This window comes from Mustela lutreola, chromosome 9 (assembly GCF_030435805.1).
Source record: "Mustela lutreola isolate mMusLut2 chromosome 9, mMusLut2.pri, whole genome shotgun sequence".
NCBI lineage: Eukaryota > Metazoa > Chordata > Mammalia > Carnivora > Mustelidae > Mustela > Mustela lutreola.
The window spans coordinates 51,289,217-51,313,583 of record NC_081298.1 but is presented as its reverse complement, the minus strand read 5'-3'; the positions used below and the strand labels follow the sequence as shown (position 1 = coordinate 51,313,583).

Sequence of the window (24,367 nt, the reverse complement as noted above, 5' to 3'; positions counted from 1 at the left end):
ATTGTTAAATATTAAATCATTAATTTAATAAATAAAATCTAAACATAATTAAATAAAATAATTTATTTATTAAAATGAATGAAATAATGTTGTCATTATCTGAGCATGTATTTTTAAATAGTCTAAAAAAACCATCTAATAAAGTCTAAGTACATTAAGTTCAGATATTTATACAAGTTAACCCAGACACTCAACCCACAGACAGTTTCAAAACATTTGTTTTTATCTACTACTCAAAATACGATTGTAATGTATTTATTTATAACTTTGACATAGCTTGGAAACTTGGAGGAAAAGGAGACATTTGCTTTTAATATTTGAAAATTATTTTGTTGATTTAAAAGAAATAAAAACCTTAACACATGAGCATTTCTTCTTAAATAACACTGTGAAATTTCTGAGTCGCATTCTATTAAAAGTGCTGATAAAATAGCCTCAGTTACTCATTTAAATTATCAGCTGAATGGGTAAGAAATGAAATAGAGAGCTTTTTAATTATTTATGAATGTATTGCTTGTGGATGGAGTGCCACATAGAGTTACCTCTCTTTTTTGCTTTGTTTTGTGTGCAGCAGTGGAATCTATGAATGAGATTAAACATAAGGACATTCACAGAAATTCTTAATGAACTTCTGGGGAAGGGCAATAAGTGCAAGGAAAAACTGCAGCAAGACTAATTACAAATTTCAAGTGGTCATCGCTTAATTATAGAAGCTTTTAAGTTCAAGTAATATATCTTTTTTATGAGCCTATCATATTGTATTAATTACCACAAACTGCAATCTTGAACACTTATCTTTTCACATATTTCTTATTCTTAGTACTTAAAATTACCCTTATGATTGATCAGTAAATGGATTTTACTGACAATGCATTTATTTACATAAATAAATAATGCTGTTTATATATATAAAAACAATTGAATCTGTGTATGTGTTCAATGAAATTTTTTTTTCAAATTAACATCTTAATTCTACCACATTGGTTACAAATAGATATAGACTTTATAGATTCATCAAATATTTTATTCTCAAATTTATATCTCCTTTGTGAAGTAAATGAAACTGTATATATTAAATATAATCCTATCACATGTAACAGTTACTAGTGCATCCCAGGACATACATAGGTCAGGTCCTACTCAAGGCATCACGGATAACTGGATTTAACTTTCTATCCTAGGAGTCTTCTGTATATTTCTGTGGCTTTTATACTACAATCAGGAGGAAGAATTCTTTTGCTAAAAGCTTCCAAATCACTATGTGAGTAGATTATTTGTAGACTAGTGATATAATATTATAGTTTAATATGTAAAGCATGATAAAATAAAATGCTATTGCCATATTTAATTTGTTCAGTAAAGCATTCATTTAGTTATCAAGCATTCATTTGCTTTTTTTAACGATTTTATTTATTTATTTGACAGACAGAGATCACAGGTAGACAGAGAGGCAGGCAGAGAGAAAGGAAGGGAAGCAGGGTCCCTGCTGAGCAGAGAGCCTGATGTGGGGCTCTATCCCAGGACTCTGGGATCATGACCTGAGCAGAAGGCAGAGGCTTTAACGCACTGAGCCACCCAAGAGCCCCAAGCATTCATTTTCTTTATACAGAAGAGATAGAACAATATTATATAGTAGAAAATACAGTAAATAATCTAGAAACCTTGATCATTTTGTTTTGGCAATTTTAGAACATAAAATTAGCTAAAGCTCAAGTGCAAGTTATATTTGTATCATAGGAGGAAAATTTAATTAAAAGTTTGTTTATTACCATAGTTTAACACTTCAACAAAATGATAACGAGTCAAAAATTAATGAATATATGAAGTATACAATAAAAACAATAATCTTGAGTGTATGTGACTCACTGTAGGTATTGATAGGCTAGAAATCAAAGGGAAATTATCTATAGGGTTTGTTCAGTTCCATGCTCATCAGATTAACAGGCTTTCTCATATTGCTTCCTTCACCACATTAATTTGTCTAATGAAGTTTTCAAGAGTTAAAGACAGTGATAGGTTCATGGCTGGAGAGAAGGTACAGAATCTAAGATAGTTCAGCAGTGCTTATTATTTAAGAGAAAGACAGTATGGGAGGTGAGGGGTGGAAGGAAAGGGATAAGAAGAGATAATCTTAAGCAACCTCCTTGCCCAGCACAGAGCCTATAGTGGCTTCATCTCATCGCCCTGAGATAACAACCTGAGCTGAAATCGAGAGTCAGATGCTTATCTAATTAGGTCACCCAAGTGCACCATTTTTTTTTCCTGTATCTTTATTTTCATCTCTTTCTGTAACTGAGTTTCCCTTCAAAATCAGGACTTGCATACACAACATAATAATTATTTTGGGACTTGATCACGTATAAGAGGAGAGAATGAGAAGAGCTAAGAGGTCCAGGAGAAACATATATGAGTTCAAACTGAGTGGATTATGATTGTGGACAACTGAGCATCAATCCTAATGCACAGAATACATCTCAGAATTATTTTCCTGAAACAAGAAACAATCTGTTTAACCCACTGGCTTCTGCATCCTATCCACAGTGTTTAAAATTCATCCCAGAAGTTATTAATGTCCCTAAATTTTCTATTACTGGGCATGAGAGAGGAGCTGAGTGGGCTTGGTCAGTGTCCCACCTAATGAAAGGCAGAGCAGATTCAGGCAAAAAAAAAATTATTAGTTCTTTCCAAATTAGATTTAATAGGATTCTATTTTTCATTCATGAATTCATTTTACATTTTATATTTTATCGATTTTTCTAAGCTTTGGCCAATATTCACTGCATTTTTGTATAGCTTTTATCTATTATTGTAAATCATTTTTCTGCTACATTTGTTTAGTCATCGTTATCCATTTCTTCTTTCAAGTTTTTCAGATATGTGATATCAATTTCCAAATAAATTATTTAAAATGTTTATTGTTTATACTAAACTTCTATGAAAAACATTGATATATGTATTATGGCATATTGTTCCCCTTACAACTTATTTTTTTTAATGTGAATGTGCCTTGGCAAATATATATTGTTTCTTTTTATGTTTATGTAGATTCTTCATAATTTTCCCAAGTTCATTGGCTTATGGTTTATATTTTTTAAATAATTTTCCTACTTCCAATTAGTAGATTTTTTTCCATTACCTTGTCTAAGTTGCTATTGCCATTATAAGTAAAAAGCATCTGTAAATCTATATCCCTGTCCAGTTTCCTCAAATCACTCATTATTTTCAGGATCTAGTTGGATTTTCTTACAGGTTCCAGGTGGACAAGCTTTTGAACTGGTGCTAATTATTATTTCTGTTTCTGGCTTCCTTCATTTACCAGCTTAGGGATCATTTTTAACAATTCTGATGAAATGAGGCATCATATTCTTATTCTCAACTTCATTAATAATGATATTAGTGTAACATGTCCTACAAGATAATAATAGAGACATGTAAAATAATTTCATTGACCAAAAAAGTGGTGGAAAATGTAAATAAAACACAGTGGCAACCAACGAGTCATTTCAAGTTGAGCTATTTTTTCCCCCTTTATCTCCCTGTCTCTTTAATTTCCTGTAGCACATTCCTACAAAGTATTTTAAGGTGTTTTATATGCACATACATAGAGATCATCATGGAGTCTAAATCTAATAATTCCTTGTCAGTTTTAAATATTTTAAGTATGGTTCATTCCTATGTCAGTTGTCTATTAACTTTTTCTCCACACTGCACTTAATTGCAAGGAAATATTTAATTTTAATATAAATTAATTAATCACTTTAATAAATATTTTTACCTTATGGATTAATCTTTGATGCTTATTTCTTAATTTTTTTTTAACTTTTAAAATTTTATTTATTGAGAGAGAGAGTGAGAGAGAGAGAGAGAACAAGCGCAAGCAGGGGAAGCTGCAGAGGGAGAAGGAAAAGAAGAAGCAGGTTCCCCACCAAGCAGGGAGTCAAGCTCAGTCTCAGGGCGTTGGGATCATGATCTGAGGTGAAGGCAGAGGCTTAGCTGACGGAGCCACTGAGTCTAATTGTTATCTTTGATATTTAAGGAAATACTTTACCATCTCTAATTGATCCCCTATGTCGCAAATACAGTTTTCTCTATGGTGCTATTAATTTTATTGTCTTCAAATTAGACTCTTTTTCTAGAAGCATTTTAAATCAGTCTCTTAGGTCTATAATTTAGTTTTTATACATTTCATTTAGCATTTTATTTTATCTTCATCATCTCTGAGTATTCCTGACCAGTACTCATTGGTCAAATCTTTCTTATTAATCTATTCCAAAAATTTGTTTGTTTCTATAAGATTTTGTTATTACTGCTGTCGTTCTTAGGTTTTGCCTTTATATTCTTTTTGTTTTGTTTTGTTGTTTTATGCTTTGGTGTTTTTGTTGTATTGTTTTGTTTTTCCTTTAAATTAATACAATTAAACCTTTAGATTTCCTTCATACCTTTAATTATTGTCACTTATTTTCACAAATGATATTACCATAGTAGAGTAATTCTAAATATTTCTGAATTCGCTGTATTATTTCTTTTTAGGTATAAAGTTCACTTCCAGTTACATGGACTTAATATTTTGGTCATTCTATTCTAGTTTTATTGCCTTATCATTGGAAAATATAGCCTGATACTTAACTCTAGGGAATGATGTGGGACAGCTAGGTTCTTGTCTCTTGAAGTCAAAGAAGGAATCTCGTGGGCAATGGAGAGTGAGTAAGTGACAGAAGTTTATCAAGTGAATATATAGAAAAAGCTCTCACAACTAAGAGGGGTCCCCACACAGTTAACAATGAGTGCCTTCAGGGTTTATTTTTTATAAAAAGGTAACCAGGCATCTTTAATCCTTTTAACATCTCTATCAATAACTGCTGCAATGGCTTACCTCCTTTTTAGGGTCTGATTTTTCTTTTTTGGTTACAGGTGTTTATCATAGAGACACCCACCCCACATGACCCACTCCATACACCTAGGGCAGGGTGATCGTCCATCCCACATGCCTAGATCATGGTGCTCTTCCCTGGGGTAGGGTGGTCCAATTTATCTCTTTACTCTGGTTTTCCCACACCACATTTTGGGGATTTCTGAGAGCCTGTTCACAAAGTTCCCTATGGATCTCTTCCTCCCTAGCCCCACCTGTCCGTTACTCATTTTGAGAGTTGATATTACCAAAGTACTGTAATTCTAAAAATTTCTGAATTAGCTGTATTATTTCTTTTTAGGTATGAAGTTAACTTCCAATTATATGAATTTAATATTTTGGTCATTGTTTTCTAATTTATTGCCTTATTCTTGGAAAATATAGCCTGATATTTAACTCTAGGAATTTATTGGCATATACTTGTGGACTAAATAATGGCCTGTTTGTGTAAATGTTCAACTTATGCTTATATACTTACTGAAGATTATTGTTTTGGGGTCAGGATGGCTACATTTATTAATAGATCAGGACTATTAGATTCTCTAAATTTTAATGTCTCTTAATTTAATCTAATTAAATTATCAATTAATGAAAGAAGTTAAATTTTTTATATACTACTACATCTAAACTTATCAAAGTCTTTTGCTATAATTAGACAAGTATGTCATCCTGTTTTTATACCAAGTCTTACATTAAAAAAAAACATACTATCTGAAATATTATTTATTATTATTATTATTATTATTATTATTAAAGATAGTATTCATTGGGGTACCTGAGTGGCTCAGTCAGTTAAGTGTCTACCTATAGCTCAGGTCATAATACCCAGGTCCTGGGATAGATCCCCGCAGGGGGTTCCCTCCTCAGTGGGGTGCTTCTCCCTCTCCCTCTGTTATTCCCCCTGCTGTGTGCATGTTTTTCTTTTCTCACTCTCTCTCAAATAAATAAGTAAAATTTAAAGATTATCTCTCTCAAATAAATAAGTCAAAATTTTTTTTCTCAATGGGAGGGAGAAGCAGACTCTCCACTGAGCAGGGAGCCTGATGCAGGGCTCAATACCAGGACCCTGGGATCATCACCTGAGCTGAAGGGAGACACTTGAACCGACTAAGTCACCCAGGCACTCCAGTTGTTTATTTATTTATTTACTTTTATTATGCATATGTTTTATCTCTCTTTTCTTCAAGTCTTTTTTTTCGATCTTTTTACTTTTTTCATAAAACTGAATTATTTCAAGATGACTTGGTCATCCTCTTTTCCCCCACCCCATAGGTCATAGAGTACATTTTAACTGTTAAAATAATATTAGTATGTAAGTGCTGCCTACACAAATTAAGGCAAATTATCTGTGGTCTGTATTCCTGAAAATATTTTTTTTATTATGCCTTCCTATTCCAATGACATTTTATAAGGATCTAAATGTTTACATTTGTGATTATTTTTTTCAAGATAATAAAGCTATTACTTCACTCTTTTTTATATCTGATGTTATTTAAAAAATTTCTGTCAGTCTGATTCTTGTTTCTTTATTAATGAATTTTTTTTTCTCTCTCTAACACTTATGATTTTTTTTTTGTCTTCGGTACGTATGCCCTAGTTTGGGATTCATAGAGTCAACTATAGTTATGAATATTTTCTTTCTTTTCTTGTATGTAAATTTTAATCCAGTGTCTTGACTATTTTATGCTTGAGAAATAGATGTACATTAATATTCAAATATTTCTTTCCTTTTTCTTCTTTCATTTAAAAAAAGTCATTTATTTTATTTTATTTAAAAAATATTTATTTATTTATTTGGAGTAGAGAGAGAGGGTCATGAAGAGTGGCTGATTATATACTTTCAATTTGGGAGGAGGTTAGGGATAGCACAAGCCTCCAAGGTATTTTATAAACAAGGTTTCCAGGACCTTGAGGGGGCTAACTATTGTTAGGGAAAGGTCATTTATTACTATTTAGTAAAAACTCAGGGAAGAGACTCTTCTGATGTGTATCAGTGGGTATATGCTTGGGAGATGATTGCCAATGTATATCTTGAGGGCAGGGGTGGGGAGTAGAGATAAAGAAGTTTCCAAAGTAATTTTTACATGTGAAAGTAGATTTTCAGTATCCTGGGGGGGTGGACTAAGAATGCTTTTTGCCCAGAGTGGATGTGTCCACATGGAAGCAGCTGAGTCCCTAGAGGAACTTCAAGGACTTGTCAACAGGCTATGAGTAGTAAGGAAATCTAATTTTTTCTCTAGCTTTAGTTCCACACACATCACCTACATCTTACACCTCTTTTATATTGATAATTTTAATGCTTTGCTGGTATCCAGATGACAATATCCTTAAGTGACTTCTTATCTCTATTGAATCCATTACGTATTCTATCCATTGTATTCTTAATTCAACTAGATTACATATATTTAATCTATTAGTACCACTACATTCTTATTCTTGTTTTATTTCAAAATATTTCCTTATTTCCTTACATTATTTATTGGGTATATTTTAAATCCCTGATATACTCACTTATTATATATAAGCTGTCAACCTTATTCTTATTTTGAGGTAGCTATATCTTTTTGGGTTTTAGGACATCATACTGAAAGACCCGCGGATCCCCTTACCCAAGAATCCAACACTGCCACTGGATGCAATCAGCAAGAGGTTCTTTATTGTTAGGCAGGCGCCTGCGGGTGGTCAGCAGCTCCTGCTAGCTGAGCACAACAGGCTGGGGTAGTGCAGGATTTTTATGGACAAACATGTTTCGGGAGGGGCTGAGCTGACTGATTGATAGTTTGAACAGGCATACTTGGCGTCAGTGGAGTGGATCAGGGGACCCACGTGCGAAAGCAGACAAAGCAATCTTACAGAAGCAGAACTGGCCAGTTAGCCCACGCATGCGAATGAAAGCACTATCAGGATATTGAAGGCCTGGTTACTATCAAGCCAAGGCCATTTTCCCTTTAATGAGGTCCTAACATAAAGACAATTGGGAGTCTCTCCTGGTGAAATGTTACATTCCTGCTATCAAACGTAAGGTAACTTCTTTGTTGTAAATCTCAAGGACATTTGCAAACCAAGGGAGACTCCTACCCAGCAGGACTGTGATTTCTGCAAGTTAACTAATTATAATGCTACACATATGGAGGGGAGCGGGTGAAGGGGGGGGTGCAAGGCGCCAGCTTTTGCTTTGTCCTCAGCCAGCCTCTTGCTCCTTAGAGTTGAGGGTTTATGCAATTTTTCATTTCTTAGCAAAGCATTAGAAGCATTATTATACAGAAGCCAGAAACAGCTGGGTTAAACACAGATTTTCGCTATTCGTTATCCTGTTATGCTGCTTGCTGACTCCCTTATCTATCGTCAGCTGGCTACAGTTTCTCAGTTAGCATAAGCTGGTTATAAAAAGAATGTTAAAACTTATAGGCTATAGTATAATTCTGACCTGGGGTCCTTCAATACCAACAATGCCAAATAATTTTCAGACAACAGCAGGATCTCCAAGAATTCAACTAAATTCTGACACTATCTACCTGAACATAGCATAAGATTTCATCAGTTAAGGGATCAGTCCTCCAAGACTATCTCCAACCCCACCTCAGATGCCAGTCTCACTGTAGGCCCCAGGTTATTACCTGTGCTTGTGACTGAGCAACTACAGGTTGGAGGTCCCAGTGGCCTACTTCTTATGTTCTTTTAATTTGCTACAGGGACTCACAAAACTCAGAAAAATACTTACTTTATGTTTGCCAGCTTATTAAAAGATATAATAGAAGATTTAAATCAATAGATAGATAAAGAAGTGCACAGGGCAAGGTATGGAGAATGGGCACAGAGCTTCTATTACCTTCTGTAAGACTGCCACTCTTCCTGCCTTTTCATACATTTAACAAACTAAAAGCTTTCTGAACCCAGTCCTTTCAGGTTTTCTGTGGAGGCTTCATGACATAGTCATGACTGACTAAATCATTGTCATTTGCTGATCTAATCTCCAGCTCCTCTTCCCTCCCCAGATAATCCTGAATTGGGAGGAAGGGGAGGCATGTTGGGCAAAAAGTTATGAAGGCTTTCACCAAGTGGTTGGTCCTTCAGGCAAAGAGCCCTTGCCTTGAGTGAAGTCTGAAGTTCACTTCATGAACATAACAAAACACACCTCTCTCACCCTTATCACAGGAAATTCCAAGAGGTTTAGGAGCTGTGAGTCAGTAGCCATGGTTGAAAACCAAATATTCAGATGACCAAAATATATTTCTTGTAAACCACTATATTACACTACATGCTTAAGTATTTAATTATGTGATCTTTTAAACTAATATTTTTCTAAGAGTCTAAACTGTTCTGTCAGTAATCTGGATTGGGGAGTGATGTATTGCCAAATTTCTGTCGTTTCAGTCCAGGAAGTCAAAGAGAAACAACAGGAGAGCCCCTTAGGGCAGGAAGTTCAAAGTAACAATGTTGACTACTACTCCCTTCTCTTGATTTTTTTTTTTAAAGTGTGTAAACCTGGTGATTCACAGACCTGTACCCCTGGGGATAAAAGCATCTCTTCAGAGTTGCAGTTTAAAGCCAAGAACATGCGGAATTGGGAGAAAAAAATAGTTAAATTTGGAGACTTGCAGAGGTAGAATCAGAGTAGTGAAAGCCATTACAGTGACGGAACTAACTGAGGTCAGTCTTTGGTGAATCACAGAAACAGGTGGAGTTGTTAAACAAAGGAATATTTGTTTACAACATACAAGGAGATCACAGGGAATAAGTTCCAAAGCCTTGACTGTTTGAACAGGAGAGAGATTTTTATTTAGTATTTAAGATGAATACTCAGAAGGGAGAGTTTTATTATCCCGTGGATGCATGCACATCCACATATGTATTTGTGCAATATGTATTGCATGTTCACCTGAATTAAGCTTGTATTCAACCGAGGGCAGAAACTTCAACATTAGAATAAAGAAGAGGTAACTGTTGGACAAGGGAAAGGGACTCTGCAGGCTTCAAGAGCAGATATAAACTAGATGGGGTCTTGGGCTCATTTTCTGGGACAAGGAATGCAAGGCCTTGATTACTTTTGAAATAGCACTAGGAGTTTTACCACTGATTTATTGTCTCAATAGCTTAGGCTATTTCCTGGTCTGGTGGTGACTGTTAGTTTTCCCATTGCCTTGTTCCCTCAAAATCCTTAATTAGTGAGGTTTTTGCATTTCTTTGTAAGAACCTCCCAGGGAGTTTTGGAAGAAGTGTGCTTGGGCAAGTACACAGGTGGGGTATAGAACATTGAACATAGCTGGGGACAAAAAATGACTTTTCTTATGTCAGGAAAACTATATCTCATCTTTAATTTTCTGGGAACCTCTAACTCTTTCTGCTGATGTTACCAGCAGGCCTCTGAGATATTACGATTGTTCTCTTGAACCTAAGGAAAAGGAAATGTAGAAAGCAAAAGACAAAACTTTAAAATCTATCCTGCAACTCATCAATTCACTGCAGCCACCTCTCTGTCTTTCCCTTTCTCTTTTTCTCTCTTTCTCTTTCTCTCTCACATATGCACAACACACGCAAATCAACTTAAAACAATTTTTAATTTTCCCTTTTCCATTTTAATATACTTGAGGCATGATCATTTTCGTAGTAAATAGAAGAAAAAAAATCTAGGATTCCATCATTCTGTGTCATTAAAGTATTGAGGAATTTACTTCCAATAACACTTATAAAAACATATTTTATTTAAGTAATATTATATAATCAGGTGCCTGCATTTTTCTTATTCTCCAACTAGTATTATTTGGCAATTAATATTTTGTCAATCAATATTCCCCTATATCTGAATGTGTGGGCAGTGAGAGATGAGTTAGAGGCAAGGATGGTGAACACTCCCAACAACTGCAGACTACCTATATCTTAAGCCATGATTTTCCTTGCAAAGGTCAACATTGATAATGTTCTAGTCATACCTCCGTGTACCAGGAAAGAAGTAGCATATTTCTTGAAAGACACAGCTATCAAAGCTCCATTGAGAAACCGTAAAGATGGAGAAGGGATTTGCAAATTATATTTCTAATAATGGACATCTACTCTGATTATTAAAAAATGAATAAAAATAAAAAACCTTACTAATAACCAAACAGAGTATCCAATTTTACATGTGAAGGATATAATGGAAGAGACATGTCACCAAAAGGATATGGATGGCTTATAAGCACATGACAAATTTCTCAACATTTAGACATTAAAGAAATACAAATTAAAATCATAATGAGACATGCTTACATATCTATTAGAATGGCTAAAATTATAAAGGCTAATTGTACTTGGTCTGAGCTAGATTGGGAAGCAACAAAAAATCTAAACTGTTGTTGGCATATATCATGATACCACCACTTTGGAAAAGAGTTTGAAAATTTTTTTAAATGCAAAATATGTTGCAGTTTCACAAATAGCCATTTTACTTCTAGGCATTTAACCAAGAGAAACAAACCCTATGTTCATACAAGGACTTGTATATGAATTTCATAGCAGCTTTATTTTTAAGAATTGAAAACAGTGGAAATGTTCATCAATGTCCATCCATAGAGCAAAGACAAATTATGATCTATTCATTCAAGAGATTACTATTCAACATCAAAATGAACTATTTACAATTGGAGATTCTCAAAGTAATCATGCTGAGAAAAGAAAAGCCAGGCAATGAATAGTATATACTGTGTGATTCCATGACTATAAAAAATCTAGAAAATACAAACTTATATATAGTCACAGTCATCAAATATATTGGTGTGATTTTAGTGCCTTCTTCTGTGCTCCCATAGCTTCCTACACTTGGATCTCCGAGCATTTGTTAACCCATGTGAAAATATGTACTCTTTTTCTTTATTCTGTCTTACTAGAATAAGAATCCTTGAAATTTTATGGAATTTGAACTCTCCGTTATTAGCAGAAATTCTATCACACAGTAAGTTTCCAAATATAAAAGCCAGAGTTTTACAATGACTTCTAAGCTTTTACATGATCTAGCCACTCATTTAACCTCTGTGACCTCTTTCCCTGCTACTCTTCAGTCACTCACAGTGGCCTCCTTGCTATTCCTCAGATATGCCAGGCATGATCCAAACTTATGGCCTTCAAGATAGCCAATTCCTTTGTCTGGAGTGATCTTATTGCTGATAGTTCTGGGCAAATTCATCACCTTTCCATACCTTTGTTCAATTGTCAGCTTCATTGTAACTACCCTGATCTTCCTATTAAAAATTTTAACTCCCCATCCCCTGCCTAGCAACCTTGATTTTTCTCACCCTGATCGAATTTTTCTTTTTCCCCATTGTACACATCATTTTTGAATGCACTATGCAATTTTTATTAAGGTTTATAGCTTTTAATTGTCTCACCCATGAAAATAAAAGTTCTACAAAGCCAAGTATTTCATTTACCAGTGTAGTCTGAAGTAATATCTGCCATATAATAGGTTCAGTATACAACTGGTAAATTTCAGAATAAATTAATGTTGAGAGTATACTGAATTTCATAAGTCATTTCAATAATTTTTTCCAAAAAATAAACTACATAAAACATACCTTAAATTTACTTTCAAAATATTTTATAGCATATAATGGACAATATACATAAGCCTTAAAGAAACAATCATATGAATAACCATTTCATACCTACTTAAAAACTGCATAATACCACACTCCTAGATCCTCTCTGAATGCTCTAAATTAACGCTTCAAAGGAAATACATTTTTAAAAATAACAGATTTTTTGGCAAATAATTAATTAAAACAAAAGTTTCATTCATCTATGTAGATCATAATAAATGTTTTTAATAAGCATGAAATAATAACTCTGAAGTGTGCTAAAATGAAACCACCTGCGAAGGGTGAGAGAACAAAAATAAACATCATTTTTCCAAATAAGATGAATGTATTACCTTTGAATCAAAGCATGTGGATTTGTTCAAACTGGCAATAAAGGAATATGGAGACATAAACCATAGAAAGTCATATTTTATATTTCTAAAAGACTTCGAAGTGAAGAGTATACTTTCACTTCTCACTTATTGCTCCTACATATTCATGAATTTGAGAGAAAAAATAGGCCCTGTGTGTCTTAGCAACTAATGGGATATATTTTGATATTTACATGCTTACACATATTATGTGTTATAGTCTTCTCTTTTACATGCTGTAAAAAGGTTAACCCCTTTTCTGCAGAGATCTGAAAATGTGAAACAGTGCCTGAGTAGCTGAATTCATCTAATTCAAATTTCTTGCAGGTCTAAGACCTATTGTTTTTCACTTGACTGCCTCCTTTTTCATCTGTCAATTGGTTACAAATTCTGGTACTGAAGAGAATACATTGGGGCTGGTGGCTCAGTGGGTTAAAGCCTCTGCCTTCAGTTCAGGTCATGATCTCAGGATCCTGGGATTGAGCTCCACATCGGGACATAATGTAACGACAGATAGTTTATATGGGAGCCCTTTGGGTACTCTGGTGGATGAATGTTTTTAAATTAGTTTTTCATGGACATGGGGAGTTAGAGACGAGAAGGGAGGTGGGGGAAATTGGAAGGGGAGCTGAACCATTAGAGACTATGTACTCTGAAAAACAATCTGAGGGTTTTGAAAGGGCGGGGGTTTGGGAGGTTGGGGTACCAGGTGGTGGGTATTATAGAAGGCACTGCATGCATGGAGCACTGGGTGTGGTGCAAAAAGAATGAATACTGTTATGCTGAAAATAAATAAAAAATAAATTTAAAAAATATAAGTTTTTCGTAAACTGCAAAAAAAGAAAAGTGCTCCCATTTATAGCGTACACTTTATGGTTCACAAAGCACATGCCAACAATAAAAATAATGATGGGTTACCGTTACAATTCATAGAAAAGGAGGTACAGGGAAATTGAATGAAAGGGAATAACAAAGTAGGTTTATAAGTCAATCTTCCTTGTAAAAAAATTAACCTGAAAGTGCGTTTCTGCCACCTCTCTCCTGTGTGATATGATAAAGAACGTCCACGATACATGAATTATAGTTCGGAGTTTTGAAAAGCATAATAGCTTTATACCAACACTTGAGCTTTTATTTATTTATTTATTTATTGCTAACAAGATAGCTCGATTTGATATGTGGTTCCTGACAACCAAGCTCAGAAATAATTCCATCTTCATGAAAAGTCAGAAAGAACCACAAACCAAACCTCAAAATAGATTCAAAGAGAAAATACTCTTTAAAAAATTTCCCTTCCTGGGGCACTGGAGTGGCTCAGTGAGTTAAAGTCTCTGCCTTTGGCTCAGGTCATGATCCTAGGGTCTTGGGATTGAGCCCCATGTCTGGCTCTCTGCTCAGTGGGGAGCCTTCTTCCACCTCTCTCTCTCTCTCTGCTCTCTGCCTACTTGTGATCTCTGTCTGTAAAATAAATAAAGAAATAAAATCTTTTAAAAAAATTTCCCTTCCTATCAGAAGCAGACCAAACCACTAACAAATTCCCCAGAAAGCTTCATCTAAAAGGTTGTACTTTCTTCAGACACACAGCAGGACCTTGATCTCTTGGCCTGGTATTTCTTCAATGGCCTATCCCAGAGAATAAGACACTAAACTACAGAGCGCCATGGGACTCAGAACCACAAAAGAGATGCTGAGGGGCACAAAGTATGCCTCTGGTCACCAAGAGGGTATGGAAACTTTTGCTGCTTTTCTGCATTTTTCTTTTTTTTTTTTATTTATTTTTAAGATTTTTTTATTTATTTATTTGACAGAGAGAAATCACAAGTACACTGAGAGGCAGGCAGAGAGAGAGAGAAGGAAGCAGGCTCCCCGCTGAGCAGAGAGCCCGATGCGGGACTCGATCCCAGGACCCTGAGATCATGACCTGAGCCGAAGGCAGCGGCTTAACCCACTGAGCCACCCAGGCGCCCCTTTTCTGCATTTTTCAAAGCTGAGTTTTTACTGGAGGCCGCTCCTTTATGATAAATTGCTGATACCATATTAGTAAAAGCTATTATATGATCTTTTACAAACCATTTCCTATCTTTGCATTCTCATGTGCCAAGACAGACACGGATTATTTAAAACCCTGAAGAGAGTGCTCTTGCATTTAATTTGCCTGTAAACTTCGTGTAATAGATTTATGATTGATGATAGATTTAGTTAAAATAGAACTATTTAAAATATTTACTCTCAGTAAACAATTTCAACCTATGCTCATTTAAGTAACTTGGTGCATAATCCCTTTTCTATTAAACCATAGTGCAAGGACCAATGCCGCATTTCTGAGAGAACCCCAAGCTATTATTCTAGAATGGCCCCATGCCTATATATCAGGCGTCCTGTTTTCACTCCCTTTGTGGAGCAGCTACCCTGGAGGTCATGTAATAACCAATGACCAAAAAAAACAAACAAAAAACCCAACCATCCAGGTCGAAGTGCCATCCCTGCCTGGAGACGCGGAGACTGCTCAGACAGATCCCCGGCAGGCATTTCAGCCCAAGCCTGTGCTGGGGAAGCTGGTTCATGGCTTTGGGCGCAATCTGGAAGCCAGTAAACTGACCAAAGGTTGCAGCTGGCGTATAGGACTGATGATCTTTTCCCAGTCAGGCCGCGCGGACAACCGCTCTGGGAGCCAGGCTAGGAGGCTGCCCAGCGCGGGCGCTGGCAATGCTTGCAGCCCGTCCGAGCTTTGCCCTGCACCCCAGCCCGGGCCCGGTCCTCAGGAGGGAGGGGGGCGGGGGCGGCGCAGAGAAGGGGCTTTGCTAATTTCCAAAGCTCCAAGTGTGCTTGAGGAGGATTCAGGAGGGAGGGGGTCGGGGGCGGGTCGGGGGCGGCCCTAAGCAGAGGCTTTGCTAATTGACGAGGCGGGAAGTGAGCTCACGGAGGATGTGGCTGAGAGTCTGGGAGGAGGTGGAGGGGCTGGCGGAGGAGGGGCACGCAGCGCCAGGGTGTTGTGCTAGAGCCCAGTCAGGACTGCAGGACCCACCGGACTCGCCGCCTGTGTGCTCCTGCGTGAAATCGTGCTGTCCTGCTCCTGCTGCCTGCTGCTCTCCCCGCCCCAAGGCTTCTCCGGACCACCCTCTTTGCACAGGTAAAGTGACACCGCGCCGTGCCCTCACCTGGAGCAGAACGGGGGACGCGACCTGGGGGCGGGGAGGGGGGTTGTCGAGGCCCAGTCGCCCACGAACCTCAGGGCACCGGGACCACGCCCGGACGCTGCGCCCAACCCCGGTCTGCATGGGGTCGTTTTGGGGAGAGCGCTTTCTGAGGTGCCCTCCGCCAGCGGGAGCGCTAGCCCCCATTGTTCAGCAACCCCATGCGAGGGGGCTGAGGAACACCTTCCCTCCCCCGCCGTGCCCCAGCTGCTTATGTTCTGGACTTGGGATCCCAGGTGGAAACTAGTCCCTCAGACCTCCCTGGCAGCAAGGAGGGCAGGGAGGGATTCTGGGTTTTCTGCCCTGGCTCTTCCTCTCTCCCCATTCACAAGCCTTCTGGCTTCCCTTAACACTCGTCATTGTCAGTTTTATTAAATGGTTTTCTTCTGCATGTTGACCCGAAGAGCTATTTCATGAATGAATATACAGGAAACTGAGTCGGAGCCCACCTGTGAGAGCCCACCTGTAGAGGCCTTTCATTAGAATGGTCTCTGGTTCTACCCTCAGTTCAGAATACTGCATGTACCTGAGGACCGAGTCCAGATGTTTCTTTAATGTCTGACTTGAATTTGAAATCCTCCTCAGACTTCAGCTTCCAGGATTTCTCCAGTCCTTGCTCTCCCAGGGTCTTGGTGGGGATCTGCCATGAGTGTTGAACCCAGGAATGAATGAATGATATATACCCCAGATCGCTGGGGCTTTGTCTTGTTTTGCTGAGGTTGGAAAGGCTTGGGAGAGACCCCCTGTATGCAGATACAGAGCTGCATGCAATTGCTTAGGTAAATGTGTTCCCCACTTAATTGCTTGGGCATTGAACATTTCGCCCTTAAACTGTGGCTAGAGCAGTTAGGAGGAGACAATCTGGAGGTGAATCAGAAGATGGCTGAATCCACATGGTGGTGGTCTGGGTTTGGGAGATTTTCCTGGAGATTCAAACGAAAGATCTAAATTCTTCCGGTGGGGAGTGGTAAACATTATGGATGGGAGATGGAAAATAAATGGTCTGGTTAACCTTTCCCTCCCCCTCAAAACCCATTATTTGAAAAAACAAAAAGGGAAGTGAAGGGAGAAATCCTCCCACTCCCATCCCCACTCACCTCCATAGCCACCTCCTCTTCCAAGAACCTAACAAACTAGGTGCCAAGAAGTGTTAGGTACCAGCAGTGGTCTCAGATCTCATTCAAGGATCATGGTGAAAGGCATTCAAAGAGATTGTGGGGACACAGGGATCCAATTAAGGGGGACAAGTTTAAGGTTTGCCTGGTACCCTAAAAATTGATGGCACTAGAGAAGATGAGCATTGGGAACTATAGCTTAATGGATACAATGTGTAAAAAGTTTCAGTGAGGCATGGTGGGAAGAGGCCATGAGGGCAACAAAAACAGTCTTAGATGATGTTATTAATAGCACTACAGGCTCTAAATTTCCTGTGGTGGCAAGACCAGCCCGGCCTAAGTGGATACTCAAAACCTGGAGCAGAGGGTCTTGGAGATCCCAGCACGTGAGGTATGATGAGAGGGTAAAATGATAGGAGGTGTCCTTTGGAAGGACTGTCTCCTTGACTTTAAAAGGGAGAACCCAAATCTGTAGGTGAAATCTTTTTGGCTACAAAGAGGGCCGAGGCCTCCTAAGGTCAAGGTTTCCTCGTCACTTGCAAAGATGTCAAAGAACATATTCAGACATTTCAAAGATGTCCTCATGTCCATCGGTTCCCACTCTGGAATTCTATCAATAAGGTGAGAGTTCCTCTAGTTGAAAAAAAGATCTAAAAAGACGTCCCTTTCTCATGTAATTTCTGTAGCTTCCAGGACACACCCACCTGCCCCTTCCAGCTCTGTAATGAAGCCACAGCTGGTGCCAATTTGTGGAACTCCTTAAAGGCTATTCTCCCTTATATACCCCGGGACCAAGTTCCCATGCTCCCTCACCTGATTTCCTGCACTCACCTCCCACCTGGTGTGTTCACACCTGCAAGTGCCTTTTACCAACCCCTTTGCCAAAAGCCAGACAGAGTGACCTTTCAAAGACCTATCAGTTCCTGGCATTTGTCTCCATAGAAATCTGCACTGATTTTCTAACAAATTCCCAGTCCTCCAAAGGCACCCATAATCCTCCCATCAGTCTCTTCATACCCGTCCAACTGACTGATGCCTGTTCTGCCCCATCTTTCTGACCTTCAACCACACTGCCTCCCTCTTCCTGTGGAGACCCCTCATGGCGCCTGCCTCCAAGCACAGGTGATTAGCATTGATGGGAAGACCCTCTTCCTCTCCCCCATCTCCCCACTCCAGTTACTCCCACTTATTCATGAGCTCACAAGCCCCATGGTACACACTCTCCATGCAGCCTGCTCTCTCTTTTCTAGCACTGGCCTCCGTTTCTAGCTGTAGTTGTGTCATGGATGTCCCTCCCCAGCCAGCCTCCAAGCTCTCCTTCCCTTTAGCTCCAAACCTGACACAGTGCCTGGCACGTAGTAAGCCCTGGCTAGCTTCTAAGAGCCTCACTGAGGGACTGAAAGCATTTTAAAAACATCACCACGTAGGCTCCAATCTGTAGGCAGAAAAAGCTTTGCCTGGATTGACATTTTAGAGACGTATTCATCAAGTTGGATGTGTTCACTGACTTTACCTTGTAAAATTTAAAAAAAAAAAAGGAAATCTGTATTGCTTTGATAAAAATAAGCTTTCTCCAAACTGACAGGAAGTTCTTGTTTTAGCAAGGTAAATCATTCTGATCTTTATCACTAATGTGATCTAATCCTGTCCAGTAAAGAAACTTGAGAGTTCTATATCTCTGTAAACATTTAAGAAAAACAATGGACTCAACTCCAATTACTTTTTAACTAACTTGACTTGCCAAAGGAAGGAGAAAGTAAATATCAGAAATCTTACCACTAAGCACAAGTTGCAAGTTATACCTGCCAAAATGTGGTTCAAAATATAAGTAACCAGTCTTCTTAGAAGCCTTTTACCTTCTTATATCTGTTATGTTGGGTTAATGAGTAGTTACTAGAACACAGCTGGCTCAGTGATCACAATTCAGCTTACCCTCAGAAATATAAATAGATTACATGTTTAGCCAGGTAACTGGACACTAATATAGAATTATTCACTGGCTGATTCCTAGATCAGAAACCACAAAAAATTTTTCTTTTTCATGGAAGTATGGCTGTTACAATAGTCTCACCTGTACCACATACTGATTGACTTAACTACTCTATACGTTACAGCTCTAGATGTAACATTTTAATAAAACAACAATATCTTTGATGGTATCATGGAAATGGAAGTGCCTTGTGCACTTTTCTTAATGTGTATAATTACCTAACCATCATAGTAAGTAAATCAAGGCCATTGTCAAGCTTCCGTCAAGGAGAGTCCTTAACTAGAGGGATTTCCCATTGCTCTCAGGATGATAACCTCTGAGTTACAGGTTCCATTAGTTGGCCACACACATTTGGAGCCTTGTGGACTTTCTGATAGCTGAGCAGCATATCTCTGTTTCAAGTATTGTGATCCCTGTTCTTACTGCAAGAGTGACCGTTGTCACTTTTCCTGTGATTCCTGTCTTTAGGAAAGTGTCTGACTCAGAAAGTCGAGTCAGTACCCCCCAAAGGTACTTTTCAGGAGAACCACCTCAAAGATGATCACCTGAGATACTGTCAAGAAAAAAAAAAAAAACTGAAATTTTAAGCAACATCCATAATAAGTCTTTTCATGTTGATAAGGAAAGATTTTCCCCTAAATACCAGATAGGCTCCATGAAAGTGAGATCTTTACCTATTTTGTTCACCGTGTCACCAGTCCCTAGAAGAGCGCTTAAGACATCACTCAAGATTAGGTTGCTTTGAATGAATCAAATGAATGAATGAACTGTAGCCTGTGATAGTGAGGTAGTTTATGGTCCTTAGGCAAGAGATGGGATTTGTGTTGGGATTTCAAGAATGGGAGGTGCCGAAGAGAAAATTGAGAAGCTAAATGTGAAAATATGCAATTTACTGACTGGAGTAGTTCTGAATACATTTCACACATAATTAAACTATGGCTGTGGGTGTATATGCGTTTTCATAATTTTCCTTTGAAAATGTGAGGCATATAGATGTCATCTCCAGTGAATTCTCCTTGTCTGTATACAGACAGAATCACCACAAAAAAAAAAAAAAAAGGCATTCTGATAATCCTCAGCCCATCCACTCCAGGATTGTGACTCTTTCTTCCCATGTTCTTTCTGACATCATGGACTTTCAGGATGACCTCTCCCGTCTTGGATCCCACTCTCATTAGCTGTAGAATTCAAGCGATGTTTGTGATGTGAGGGTGGCAATACTCTCTGAACTTTGGTTACAATATGTCTTTGAAAACCAGTGTTTATTCTGCTTTTACAGCATTTCTCCATTTGAACTGGCCACCTTTTAAGTGGTCATTAGCCACATGTGGCTACTAGCCATGGGACATGGACAGCAGAGGTATGGAAAATCCGCACATTCTTCCACTCAAAGGATATTGTGAGTTATGCTACATCTTTTTCTTATGTGTCTTTTTTAGATATTTAAATTCAATTAGCCATTAGATAGTACATCATTGGTTTCAGAGAATTTAGTAACTCATCAGTTGTGGATAACACTTGGTGCTCATCACATCACGTGTCCTCCTTAATGCCTATCACCCAGTTACTCCATGTCTCCCACTCCCCTCCCCCCCCAGCAACTCTCAGTTTGTTTCCTATAGTTAAAGGTGCCTCATGGTTTGTCTCCCTTTCTGATGACTCCCATTCAGATTTCCCTCCCTTCCCTATGATCCTCTGTATTACATCTTAATCTCAGCAGTCAAGCAGTGGTAGTAATTCAGTCATGGAGTCATGCATATTCTAAATCTGATGAGGTGGATTCCTATACTGCCTTTGTCTCTGCTAGAGCGCTTACATTCGTTATATTATTACTACTGTGTTCATGTTTCTCGTTCACTGAATGTCTGTTAAAAGAATTAGAAAAATGTGTGACTGCAGAAAATACAATGGTCATGATGATGAAGATTTTCTCCTTGACCAGACTGGAGTCAAGTCCTCTTTATGTTCAGCCTTGACCTCAGGCTCCACCCACTTAGCCCAGTTTTAGCAAGAAGTCTGCTTAGTCAATTTTTCAGCAATCTCCTATCCTACTCTTGATATCTGATCAAATTCCTTATCTCTCACCCCTGGTATCTTACCACTCTTTTTTTTTTCTTTTTAAGATTTATTTATTTTGACAGAGAGAGAGCCTGAGCAAGGGGAATAGCAGAGGGAGAGAGAGAACCAGACTCCCCACTGAGCAGCAAGCCCAATGCCAAGCTTGATCCTGGGATCAGATCATGACCTAAGCCAAAGCCAGAGATTTAACCAACTAAGCCACCCAGGTGCTTCAGTATCTATAACCCTTAATATCTGATCAAATCCCTTATTCCCAGGGCACCTGGTTGGTGCAGCTGGTTGAACGTTTGACTCTTGGTTTCTGCTCTGGTCATGATCTCACAGTCCTGAGATTAAGCCTCACCTCAGGCTCTATGCTCAGTGAACAGTCTGATTAAAAATTCTCTTTCCCTCTCCCTCTACCCCTACCCCTGCTCCCTCTCTCTAAAATGTAGTAATAAGTCTTTTAAAAAATTCCTTATCCCCTGATCTCAATAGTTTATGACCCTAGCCTTCCTTCAACAATATTACTGTCCAGATGGTTTAGGCAGAATCCCTTCATCCTTACCCTTGATGTTCCATCTTAATTTTATATTCAGTGACCCCCACCATGCTGTTAAATCTCCATTTGTCTGAGCTGAGCCAGATTTCTCTCCCATACTATAAAATAAAATCCCATCGTAGTAGCATCCGTTGAATAAAATCTTCCTTACTGTCTTTAATGGGTGTCACAATTTTTTTTTCTTTAACAGTCAGGAGGGTGCTAATGGAGTACCACGATAAAAGGCCTAACTTCCTATAATGGACATTTCCTTGGTTTACCTGACAAATACTCTTTCTCTCTTCTAAGGAAAATTTCCAGTTCTCAGTATAACTGCCAACTGGCCCAGGGGTGGACAAGTGAGTCAGATGAGACCAAAATGAAAATTCTGTTGAGACACTGGACCTTGAGGATTCAAGCCAAGGACAAAAAAGTGTTGGTACTCCATTATTCTGATGGTCCATTAACTCTTGCCTTTTTGATTCCTGTGTCTATCACTGCCCCTGCCTTTTTGAAGATAATGATCATTCATCTGAGTACACAGTTCACAGAATCCCTTTGCAGTGGCCCATGCGGGCCAAGGTAGTAGAGCATAATAGATCTCTGTAAGTTTTTAAAAAATGTCTTTGTCCCTGTTGCCCATGGCCATTAAAGACAAAAGGTCGGGGGTAGGGGGATACTGGAAAAGGTGAAGTTCTAGTTACTCACTGATTATTTGATTGGTAGAGAGAAAGCAACACCTACATACAGGGCCAGTGGGTGAGTGGAGGAAACATCTTCGGCTCTAGGGGGAATGGGGGAAGGAGAAATATTAATATTCTTTGTCTTTGGAACTGCCCCTGAAGACTTCCCCAAACAGGAAAATGACCTAGCGTGACTCTCCTAAACTTCGGCAAGCCCCTTAAATTTAACTGACATCTAGATCTGATACTCCCTGCTGGATAACTCTGATCATTATTTGATTGTTATTTATTTTATTTTAAAATTATATTTAAAGAAAATTTTAATCTAAATACAATTAATTAACATATAATACTAGTTTCAGACATACAGATTAGTGATTCATCAGTCTTTTATAACACCCTGTGCTCACTGTATCACATGCCTTCCTTAATGTCCATCACCCAGTTACCCCATCCACCCATCCCCCTCCCCTCCAAGAACCCTCAGTTTGTTTACTGTGATTAAGAGTCTCTTCTGAGGGGTACCCGGCTGGCTCAGTGGGTTAAAGCCTCTGCCTTCAATGCCTTCAACTCAGGTTATGATCTCAGGGTCCTGGGATCGAGCCCCACATCAGGCTCTCTGCTCCCTGGGGAGTCTGCATCCTCCTCTCTCTCTCTTCCTGCCTCTTGCCTACTTGTGATCTCTGTTTGTCAAATAAGTAAATAAAAATCTTTTTTTTTAAAGTCTCTTCTGGTTTGTCTCCCTCTTTGACTTCATCTTGTTTTATTTTTTTCCTTTACTCCCCTATGATTCTGTTTTGTTTCTTAAACTCCACATATGAGTGAGATCATATGATAATTGTCTTTCTCTGACTGGCTTATTTCGCTTGGCATAATACCCTCTACATTCATCCCTGCCATTGCAAATAATTGCCATTTGTTTTAACTCGACAGAGAAGGCCACTAGAAACAGCAGGTGATGGCCCCAGCTCCTGTCCCTCCATGCAGAACATCTGTCAACACCTGTGGACATCTTTTCCTCCCCCCATTCCTATGAATGTTGCTCGGTTGTTACATGGCATGGACAAATGCTGTTGGCTGGTGGCATGGACACACTGGACAAGCTTGGCCTTCGGTAAAACAAAGACTGGATTCAATTACTCAAACTGAAACAGGAATGCTTGGATGAACAAGCCTGCCAGGAAGTCCCACTGGAGGTACTCAACCTGTGCCCCTTCCCTCTTTGGACCAAGAACCTGAACTTGAGAGATGAATGGCTTATCCAAGGTTATGGCAAGGTTACACAGAGCTGAAACTAGACACAGGTGTACATGCCTATTGATCAAGGCTGGCTGTGAAATCGAACTGCCTCAAGTCTTGATTCTTTTGGCCACTTCTGATTCTCGGACCCTGTTTTTCATAGTTTAGGATGTAGGAATAATAAAAATATCAGCTAATGGGGTATCCTAACATTTTGATGTTTTAGTGCTTGTCAGATATTTACCATAATGCTTAGCACATGGATATGTGTGTGCACACACATGCACATGCTTGACACTCAAAAAATTGTTCCTTGATATTAACTTTATCAGTGCACTTTGCATCCACCACCAATTGGCTGTTTTGTCACAAACTGATTAAAGCAGAACTGTCAAGTGAGGAACTTCAAAGCCAAAGCATTAAGTGCTTTGAAAAACCAGCACCTGGGAGGATTTGTCTCAGCATCTGTGATTAGAAGGCAGCAAAAAGAGACCTTGGGGACACAGTTCACCCCTTCATGAAGCAGCAATTCAGAACTTTCTCCGAAGGGCTAATGCCTAATCTTCCAAAGACCAGCAAGAAAAAGCATATGGTCTGTTAAAATCAGATTTTTAAAAGATTTTTATTTATTTATTTGAGATAGAGAGAGTGAGAGAGAGAGAGAGCATGAGAGGGGAGAAAGTCAGAGGGAGAAGCGGGATCCCCATGAAGCTGGGA

The 24,367-nt window shown here is 38.6% G+C and overlaps 1 long non-coding RNA gene across 2 annotated transcripts in view; it reads left to right on the top strand.

Annotated features, from left to right (window-relative positions):
* The window catches only part of LOC131808259 (uncharacterized), a 179,062-nt gene extending 155,306 nt beyond the window's left edge, over nucleotides 1-23,756 (top strand). For both annotated transcript variants that reach the window (XR_009344751.1, XR_009344752.1), the window contains exons 2-3: nucleotides 22,038-22,163; nucleotides 23,345-23,756. This is a non-coding gene — a long non-coding RNA (uncharacterized LOC131808259). The remainder of the gene's footprint in view (nucleotides 1-22,037; nucleotides 22,164-23,344) is intronic.
* The last annotated feature ends 611 nt before the right edge of the window (nucleotides 23,757-24,367 follow it).